General features: G+C 48.0%; 1 long non-coding RNA gene across 1 annotated transcript; it reads left to right on the top strand.

The window, feature by feature from the left end:
- The first annotated feature begins 3,046 nt into the window (after nt 1-3,046).
- LOC140624802 (uncharacterized) lies at nt 3,047-6,309 on the top strand. The gene is made up of 3 exons (XR_012024244.1): nt 3,047-3,240; nt 5,016-5,119; nt 5,311-6,309. It is a non-coding gene; the product is annotated as an uncharacterized lncRNA (long non-coding RNA).
- Nucleotides 6,310-10,231: the final 3,922 nt, after the last annotated feature.

The following is a 10,231-nucleotide window of genomic DNA, read 5'->3' on the forward strand; positions in this document are numbered from 1 at the left end:
ATTAAAGTCTTGAAGAGAAATGTGGTACTTCTGGGGGGAGGGGAAAAGCTAGAGGAACAGCCGGCTTTGCCCTTCCTCTCACTGCATCTCTACTACCCAAGGGACTGGGTGTCAATAGGTGATTATGTAGCTTGGTTAATAATCATGGCAGGGGAAATGAAAGAACCAGGGAAAGAAAGCTTGAGGAACTAGAACTTTCATGGGCAAAAGCAGAAGGTAAAGAATTGGGAAAAGCAAAGAACAAAAAGGTTTTCACAACTATTGAGCATACTCCTCCCTCTAGAAGAAACTGTCAGCTTTACAGAAAACATGGTGTTTGTGGCTTTACCCACCACAAGGGTGTGTGTTTGGCTCTGAGGTGGGAGTGAGGAACTAGTTAACTTTTTCCACTCTATGGGTTTCCTCCTACAAGCTCTTCCCCACAGGGCCCCTTACAACACCTCACCCTCCCCAGAGCACCTGAAGTGTGCCACTGCTGCCCCCTGCTGGGAGAACCCTGCTGGACTCGGGGAAGGGAGGTGCCTTGGGAGGGTGGCCCCTTTCCACATCAGGGGCATTTAAAATACTTCAAGGAGTAGGAAATAAAACACAGTAATTTATTTTATTTACCTTATTTTGTTTTATTTTAAAGATTTTATTTGTTTATTCATGAGAGACACAGAGAGAGGCAGAGACACAGGCAGAGGGAGAAGCAGGCTCCCTGTGGGGAGCTTGAAGTGGGACTCGATCCCAGGACCTTGGGATCATACCCTGAGCCAAAGGTAGATGCTCAACCATTGAGCCACTCAGGCATCCCCAGATTTTGTTTTCTAAATACCATTCCCTACTAAAATAAACCGGGGCTCCTTGTTAAAACAATTGACTCCAGTTTGGGGCAGGAAATGTGTAAGATGAACCTAGGACATCTTGTTCTGCCAAAAATATATCCCATGTGTATTTAAAACCACACATGTACAAGGTTATTTATTACAGCATACCTATAATAAGGAAAGACAAGGAATAAGCTAAATGCCCATCAATAGGAACTGGGTAAATAAGTGATGGGTCATCCATACGATGGATACCATACATTAGTGTGAAAGAACTTTGTGTGGGGATTTAGTGTGTTGACTCTGGAATCAAACTGCCTAGACCAGAGCAAATTTCTATTACTTTCTAGGTTTGTGACCTTGAGCAAGCTACTTAAACTCTTCATTGCCTCAGCTTCCCCATTTAGAAGGGAAATAATAACAGTGCATAGCCCATAAGATTGTTCTAACATTGCTGAAAATGAGGCCATCATAGATAAACCAATAGAATTCCTATATACTGTTAATAACCAATGAGAAAATGTAATGGCAAAAGAATTCTATTCTTAATTTAAAGAAAGCAGACCCCTTAGATAACCTGCAAGAAAGAACACTTCTTTCCTACTTGTAAGATTTTCATCCATTTGAAAGGAACTCTACTGGTGGGACACTCTCTCTCTGTTCCTTTACTCATTCTGCTCCTTGGAGGACAGGGTGACACACATTTAGGAAGAATAATCTGGGTATGTCAGGTTCAGTTCTGCTTTTCTTCTTCTTGGGGAGCAAACTGCCCTATATATAGTTAACCCAATTTAGACTGTTTGCATACATCTTTAGAATGCCTACTAATATTTGTTGGCTTGATCTACCAAGCACTTGCTATCTAACCTAAAGCCATATCCTCCAACCTGGTCTCTATCAGCAGTGAAGATAATATTCTGGCCTCCCAGGTACTACTCCTTTTTTTTTTTTTCTCAATTTGCTCCAAATCTAAGCAGGGAACCCTATTCAATTATTGTATCCTCAAAGATAATATTGAAAGATATAAAAGATGGTGAGATGTACCATGATCATGGATAAGAATACACTTTACTATAAAGATAACAGTTCTTCCCAAAGCTATCTTTTTTTTTAAAGATCTTACTTATTTATTCATGAAAGACAGAGGGAGAGAGAGGGGCAGAGACACAAGCAGAGGGAGATGCAGGCTCCATGCAGGGAGCCCAACGTGGGACTCGTTCCCGAGTCTCCAGGATCAGGCCCTGGGCCAAAGGCGGCGCTAAACCGCTGCGCCACCCGTGCTGCCCATCGCCAGAGATTTCAAAAAGGAAGAAAGAAGAAGAAACTCATTATTTGGAAGCTTTGGTGAATAAAAAAATCCAAATTGTTATAGATTCTACAAATAGTTAAAAGAAACAAGGTTTTAGTGAGTTGATCATTTGACGAATGGCTAAACTGCTATTTATGAGTTAGTGTTCAACAATCTGATTTTTAACAAATTGAAAGACATTTGGGCAGCCCGGGTGGCTCAGCAGTTTAGCGCCACCTTCAGCCCAAGGCGTGATCCTGGGGTCCCGGGATCAAGTCCCACGTCAGGCTCCCTGCATGGAGCCTGCTTCTCCCTCTGCCTGAGTCTCTCTCTCTCTCTCTCTCTCTCTCTCTGTCTCTCATGAATAAGTAAATAAAATCTTTAAAAAAATTGAAAGATATTTAAACACTATTTATCCTTTGATAACTCTCCTTTGTTCAGATGACACCTCCTCCATGAGGTAGCCGGGATTGAGCCCCTCCCTTCCCTCCAAGAAGCCCTCTTCCTCCTCTGAGGTCCCACAGCCTGCTCCCCACACTCCCCGCCGTAGCATTTTCTACTGCCTGTTACAGGTGTTTGGGCAGGTGTCACTTCCTCGCAGGGCCCTGGGATCCCTGGTCTCTGCCCGCCTGGGAATGTGGTGCCCGGGCAGCTCCCTAGAAACTGCCTGGACAGAGACTGAGAGCTCTGCCCAAGGAAAGAGTCACTAAGTACAGACGCAAACTGAGGGGTGCTTGTAACAGGCTGTGCCTCGGGTTTAGGCCCCGGCCTCTGCTGTCTCAACACCTATACCCCTGGGCCGCCTCCTGTGAGTCCCTCCCCTGCCACAGCGGGGGGGCCCCCACCTGCCAGGGCAGGAGCGCCTGCGTGGGGCCCCGGAGCCCAGCGGCTGCAGCCAAGGGGCAGGCAGGCAGGGCACCCAGAGTCACCGGATTTAGGGAATCAAACTACAGGACACCCAGCGAGATTTGAATTTCAGAAAAGCACCGAATAATCCTTTTGTGTCCTTGTATCTCATGCGACCTTGGGGGGCAGACTTAACCTAAAAGAATATTCCTGCATCTAAATTCCAATCTCGCGGGGCACCCGGTGGCAGTTGGAAGGCAGCAGAGGCCGGGGATCATGCGGTAACCGCTGATGATGGTGAGCAGGCCGGCCCCCAGGGAGCCGCTAGTTGACCAGAATGTGCCCTCAGGGCAGGACCGTGTGTCCTGTGTCCCACGTGTCTCCCAAGCCCAGAGAATAAAACACCTGCGGGGGCCCCGGGCTCCCCAAGTCGCATGGGCATCCTTCAGGTCCTCTGGGGACACGTCTGCGTCCCCCTTGAATGGGCAGTGACCCAACTTTCGAGACAGAGATCTGGGTTCCGATCCGGATCCTGAAACATAAGGCTGTGGGACTTGAGCAGGTCACTTATGCACTGAAAACATCGGGTTTTGTCTCCTATTAAAAAATGAAAAGTGGGCGCACCTGGGTGGCTCAGTGGGTGAGCATCTATCCGCCTTTGGCTCAGGTCGCGACCCCCCCCGGGGTCACGGGATCGAATCCCCATCGGGCTCCCTGCGTGGAGCCTGCCTCTCCCTCGGCCTGGGTCTCTCTCTCTCTCTCTCTCTCTCATGAATGGATAAATGAAATCTTATAAAAAGTAAAATGAAGAGCATCAAAGCGCGTAAGGCAAGAAGATCTTGTAGGTAAAGTACATGGCAGGTGCCCAGAGGCCTGAGGCCCAATGCCCGAGGCCCTGAGCGCGGGGCCTCCTTCCAACCCTGCCCTTTGTCCCCAGCGGGGCGCCCGACACAGGGACAGAGGCGCGGACCTGGAGGAGGGACCGAGGTGGGGGGGGGTGGCGGCCAGGACCGCGCACTGCAGCGCAGGCCCGGCCCTCGGGCTCAACCGCGGGTCATGACCCGGTGGACAAGGAGCTGCGGCGGCCCCGGCACCACTGTCCACAGCGGTGGCTGCTAAGGGTGGGGGAGGCAGGGCCTGTGCAGCCCAGGTACGGAGGGGCCCAGTACGTCCTGGCTGCCGGCAGGGCGCTGGGAAGGGCCTGGATCCCCCTGGGGCCCCTGGGGACAGCAGCCACCCCAGGTCGTGCGAACCAGGGCCCACAGCTGGTCTGGGCAGGGCGGGTCCTGAGAGCACAGCAGGTCCTCCTGAGCCACCCAGGGCAGCTGCCAGCCCTCGGCCCTCCTCCGTCCTCCTCTGTCCTCCTCCTCCTCCCCCGTCCTCCTGCTCCTCCTGCCGCAGGAGCTTCTGTCTGGTTGAAGCAGCAGAAGATCCCAACGAGGTTCCCTTGCTGTCTGTTATGGACTAAATGCTTTCTTTTCTTTAAAATTTATTTTGAATTTTTTAAAAAGATTTTAAAAATGTATTCATGAGAGACACAGACAGGCATATAGACACAGGCCCAGGGAGAAGCAGGCTCCGTGCGGGGAGCCTGACATGGGGCTCCATCCCAGGACCCCGGGGTCACACCCTGGGCGGAAGGCAGATACTCAACCGGGAGCCACCAGGCACCCATGGACTGAACGTGTTCTACCAAAACTCCTGTGTTGTAACCTTAACCCCCTCCTCAAGTGTCAGTACCAGGAGGTGGGGGCCTTTGGGAGGTGATTAGGATTAGAGGAGTCTCGAGGGTGGGGCCCTGGGGATGGGATTGGTGCCCTTCAGAGTCAGGGGAGCGCTCGCTCCCTCTCTCTGCTCTGGCCTGGCTGCCCTACAACAGGAAGTCTGAAATCTGCAACCCCAAGACGGGCCTCCCCAGAAAACAGCTGTGCTGGCGCCCTGATCTCAGACTTCCAGCCTCCAGAACTGTGAGAAATACATCACTGTCATTCCTAAGTTGCCCTGTTCTGGTATTTTGTCATCATTGCCCCATCTGACTAAGATGCTGTCCTTTCCGTAAAATCTTTCCTCAGTGTACCCCATCACCAAACTCCCCTCCAGACTGTGACCTTCAATTCACTGCAGTACGGGTGAAAATTAAACTATGGGGTCTTCAGAAAGGAATCCAGTGAAGTAGGTAAGCATAATGTCCACCAGAGGGGGAGCAACGTATTAACAATGCAATTACCCTCATTTTTAATGCTCCTAATGAGCAGCTGGTGAGGGGCTGGATGACCAAGATCGGCCACTCAAAGAGCAAATCACTGAACTGCCTTTCCTCTGAATTTTCAACTCATCCTCCTTTTCTCTCTCTCTCTCTTTCTCAAGGGAACAGAAGCTTCAGCAAGACGCACGCTGTCTTTTTTTCAAGATCCAGAAGACCTGAGCTTTTTGCTTTTGCCCTTGACGCAGTGGACCAGCTCCTGCTGAGATGCAGCCCCGCCGTCCAGGCCCAGAGGAGTCTGGCAGCAAGAAGCGGGCCGTCTCCCCGCCTTTCAGCCTCCTTCGTCTTCCCTTGTTCTTGGATCCTTAAGAAACCCGGTACATCCAAGCAGCGGTATCCAGGCCGCCCCTACTCACTACACCACGCCCTTGCCACACCCCCACCACGGCTCCCGGCCTGTTACAACAAACCACCAAGCTCAGCATCCAAGTTGTCTCCAGAGAGAAACAGCAGAATCGGTAGAGGGAAAACTCAGCAGGTGTATTATTAGTCTCCTCGGGCTGCTAGAGCAAAATGCCCCACACCGGGGGCCTGTGACAACACAAATATAACAGCTCACTCTCTGGAGGCTAAAAGTCTGAACCCAGGCGTGGGGAGAATGGTTCCTTCCGGGAGCCGCGAGGGAGGAATCTGTCCTGTGCCTCTTTCCTAGCAGCTGGGGCCTGGCTGGCGATCTCTGGCATTCCTTGGCGCCTACTGCAGCACACCACCCTCTGCCTTCCTCTTCACGTGGTGCTCTCCCCATGTGTTCGTCTAGTTTCAAATATCTATCTATCTATCTGTCTATCTATTTATTTATTTATTTATTTGACAGAGAGAAAGCATGAGCAGGAGGGGCAGAGGGAGAGAGAGAGAGACTCTCAAGCAGATTCCACACAGAGCGCAGAGCCCAACACCAGGCTCGATCCCATAACCCCAAGACTATGACCCAAGCCAAAACCGAGAGTTGGATGCCCAACTGACTGTGCCACCCAGGCACCCCAAGGACACTGACCTCTTTTAAATGACTCATAAATGTAGCTCATTAAGGGCCATAGAAAGACCAACAGAAGAGATTAAATGCCGTCAGTACTAGCTCTGGCCCTGCCAGGGACTTGCTCTCAGCACGTGGTTAGTTGTTTTTTTTTGTTTTTATTTTTGCTTTTCTGTACATATTTTCCTGGTCATAAAACAGATTTTGCCTCTACTCTCAGGATCCTCAAAAGTCAGTCCTGAATGGCGATCTCCTAGTTCAAGGGAAGATTTCCTGGGAACTTAAAATGAAACGAATACTGATGCCCAAGTGCATCCCCCATGCCATCTAATTTCATTTGCCTGGGTATCCTACTTTTTATTTTTTTATTTTATTTTATTTTATTTTTTTAGATTTTTTTTTTATTTATTTATTCATGAAAGACTGAGAGACAGAGAGAGAGAGAGCACCAGAGACAAAGGCAGAGGGAGAAGCAGGCTCCATGCACCGGTAGCCTGATGTGGGATTCGATCCTGGGTCTCCAGGATCGCGCCCTGGGCCAAAGGCAGGCGCTAAACCGCTGCGCCACCCAGGGATCCCTACTTTTTAAAAGCTTCCCAGGGGGCACCTGGGTGGCTCAGTTGGTTAAACGTCTGCTTTGGGTCAGGTTATGATCCTGGGGTCCTGGGTTCAAGCCCCATATCGGGCTCCATCCTCAGCCAGAGGTCGGCTTCTCCTCCCTCTGCCTGCTGCTCCCCCTGCTGGTGCTCTCTCTCTGTATCAAATAAACAAATCTTTTTACAAATAAATAAAAATAAAAGCTTCCCAGGTATACAGTCTCTTGATTGTGATGAATGTATACAGATGTCAAAACTTAATCAGATTGTATGCTTTAGGGGGGTGGCTCAGCGGTTGAGCATCTAACTTTGGCTCAGAGTGTGATCCCCGAGTCCTGGGATCGAGTCCCACATTGGGCTCCCTGCGAGGAGCCTGCTTCTCCCTCTGCCTGTGTCTCTGCCCCTCTCTGTGTCTCTCATGAATAAATAAATATTTTTTTAAAGAGATCATAAAAAAAGATTGTACACTCTAATATGTATAGCCTATTATATGTCAATTATATTTCAATAAAGCTGTGCAAAAAATTAAAAGCCTTCCAGGTGATTCTAGTGGGCATCTCAAAATGAAAACCATTGAACTGGGACAACCTCCTAAGTTAAGCAGATAAAGAAATGGCTATAGGCGGAAGAAATCTGCTTAGGCCTCATGTCGTGGGGAACAGCACTGCCGGGACTTAGAACCTAGGACTCCTGTCATAGGTGTCATCGCACCTATGTCATTGCACTGGTGTCTATTGCACCAGTGTTCTTGCCTGAAAACCAAAATGATAGGAATTTTACAAATTTAAAATGAGGCACTAAAGAATTTGAAGTGCTAGGATTGTTCCTGGAGGCGCAGGGCACACAGAGCTCAACCCACCACAGCCTTTACCTGGTAAGAGTCTCCACCCGGAGGGGCAGCGGCCGTCTTCTCCGTGTACTCCGGGGGTCCCATGCCTCGCTTTGCCCACGGGGTGGTGGGGCCCTGCGGGGCCAGTAGAACCTGCAAGGAAAGCAACGTGTCAGCAGCTCCCACGGGCCGTACAGTGGCTGGTTGGCCGCCTCTTTCCTTAAGTCCAGACTTGGCAGTTCCAACAGCTTGTTGAGTATTTCTACCTCAGAGTCAGTGTGTTCAAAACTGAACTCATCACCTCCTGCTCCAATCCATTCCTCCTTTTCAATTTCCTAGTAGAGTACCACGAGTCTCCCAAATATCCACACCTAAAAGAGTCTCATCCTCTACACCCAAGCGGGTGTCTATCTTCCTGAAGGTCTCTGAAACATACCCTTCATTTACATCTTTATCTTTGGTCTTAGGTCCTCCTCATTTCCTGCCTAGGCCTCCTGACTTATCTCCCACTTTCCTATCACTGCCGTTTGCAGCTGGAGTAATCATCCAAGAACACAGGTCATGCCGTGCGCCCCCTTAAAAACCTTTAAACAGCTTCCCCATGATAAACAGGATGAAACCCGAGCTCCTTAGGATGGCAGTTATGATCCGGCCCCAAGGGCCCTGTTCCATATCCTCCCCCACCACTCCTCTAGTATGCAATGTTTTCATACCTTCTGGATCCACGGACGCCTCTGTATCACGTACATGCTATTCCACGGGCCTGCAACACTGGATCTAGCCCCACTAAATTGCATTCGTCTTCTAAGGCTCAGTCTAAGTATCACACCAGGTTAAGTCAAATATTCCTTCTCCCCCATGCCACACTGTCCTCATACTAACTCCATGAAAACAATTATTCCACTCCTTCATGGTAGTCTATCTCTAGACGCTTTCCCACTAGATTGTGAACAACTTTTATTTTAGATTTTTTTAAATAACTTTTTTTTAAAGATTTTATTCATTCATGAGAGACAGAGAGAGAGGCAGAGACACAGGCAGAGGGAGAAGCAGGCTCCATGCGGGGAGCCCGACGTGGGACTCGATCCCAGGACTCTGGGATCACGCCCTGAGTCGAAGGCAGATGCTTTCAACCACTGAGCCACCCAGGCATCCCAATTTTTTTATTTTTTTAATTGTTTTTTCAATTTTTTGATTTAAATCAAAAGGGTGGATGCCTCCGGCTGCTCCCCAAATATCCGTGTAATCAGTCTCTGCTACTAACATGACTTTCAGCAAGCAGCCATCTGTCCACGCCCTTTACTGCTCTAGGCAGGTTGGTCATTAACTGTATCACTGGCCTGCTGTTGGAGGAGAGAAATCACTGACCACTCTAATTCCAACTTTTAAAGCAGCCTTTCCCTCAAAGGTAAAAGGGACCAACAAAGGGGCACAGATGAAAGACCTTTTAAACACTGGTTGGAAAATGTGAACAGGTTAGCTACACTAAAATAAACAAAGATTTCTGGCCTATTTCCATTATAATATGCCTCTAATTAGTCTGACTTTGGATATTAGTATTTTAATATATTACTTCAAGGAGCCTTTCTCAAGGGAGATAGGACCTCAAAACCCATCCCCATAAAAAAAAAAAAATCCCCATTACTCAATTTTATCCCTTATTTGTTTATAGAGGAAAAAAGCCAACAGAAACGCAATACAATTTGCTAAATATCATAATGCAGACAAGACTTGATTTCCCTAAACTTTCTTGTATGTTTTCTCATCTAAAGAGAAACAAATTAAAGGACTGTCAACGGGGCAACCTAAAAAGAACTCCCTAAATGAGTCTTACTTCCTAAGTCACTCATGAAATCCTATATACACAAGCTAATTAACGACAATCTTCAATTCTGAGGAGCTATTTCTTTTAACGAATCATAACCTGAAGAGGATAGAACATGCTCTCAAAAATATTTTAATAACTACATTAAATAAAAAGCAAATCTTTGGGATGCCAGGGTGGCTAAGTGGCTGAGTGTCTGCCTTTGGCTCAGGGCGTGATCCTGGGTCCGGGAATCCAGTCCTGCATTGGGCTCCCTGCATGGAGCTTGCTTCTCCTTCTGCCTGTGTCTCTGCTTCTCTCTCTCATGAATATATATAATTTTTTTAAGGCAAATCATTCAGGGGGAGAATCCAAAAAGGAAATTTAGAGGACAATAGACTGGTAACTCTCCCTAAACAAAAAGAGAAATTTTACAGCTCCTTTTCTTTTTCAGGAAATTAAAACCCTTTGTAAAATTTGAACCTATTAAAAAAGGTTGAAAATTTAAGCAACTTTTAGCAACATGATCAACTAATTCTCTCTTAAGCTTTTGGATCATGGGAGCAATTTGTTCAGCCATGCCTGCCTCCAGTAACTCTTGGCAAACAACATTATCAAACTACTTGGGGTGGAGATGGCAGGGGAACAGGATCCCAGTGAATTACTATTCCTTGTTCACCTTCCATTCTAAACATGGGAAATGTGGATTCCATTAAAGACATGCAATTTATACGTAAATTCCATCACCACATTTAGCTACCCCAGTTTTCCTTTCCGACCAATCAATGTTAAAGTTGTTTTAAATGTAAGCAATCACAGGTGG

The sequence above is a fragment of the Canis lupus genome, chromosome 35 (genome assembly GCF_048164855.1).
Source record: "Canis lupus baileyi chromosome 35, mCanLup2.hap1, whole genome shotgun sequence".
Lineage (NCBI taxonomy): Eukaryota > Metazoa > Chordata > Mammalia > Carnivora > Canidae > Canis > Canis lupus.